This window comes from Arachis duranensis, chromosome 4 (genome assembly GCF_000817695.3).
Source record: "Arachis duranensis cultivar V14167 chromosome 4, aradu.V14167.gnm2.J7QH, whole genome shotgun sequence".
NCBI classification, from domain to species: Eukaryota; Viridiplantae; Streptophyta; class Magnoliopsida; order Fabales; family Fabaceae; genus Arachis; species Arachis duranensis.
The window spans coordinates 21,561,450-21,561,735 of NC_029775.3; positions in this window are offsets into that span (position 1 = coordinate 21,561,450).

Here is a 286-nt window from a genome sequence, read left to right on the forward strand (position 1 = left end):
AAATCTGAATGGATTGCAACATGCATCCAACAGTACTAGAGAGGTAGCTTCTGAAGAAGCCTATGATCCTGAAAACCCTGCTATGGCAGAGGTTAATTACTTAGGTGAACCTTATGGAAACACCTATAACTCATCATGGAGAAATCATCCAAATTTCTCCTGGAGGGATCAACAAAAACCTCAACAAGGTTTTAACAATGGTGGACGCTGGTGGACGAAATTGTGATCACATCAATATAGCATCAATATATTTATTGTAGGATTGTGGAACTTAGGATTTTTGGTA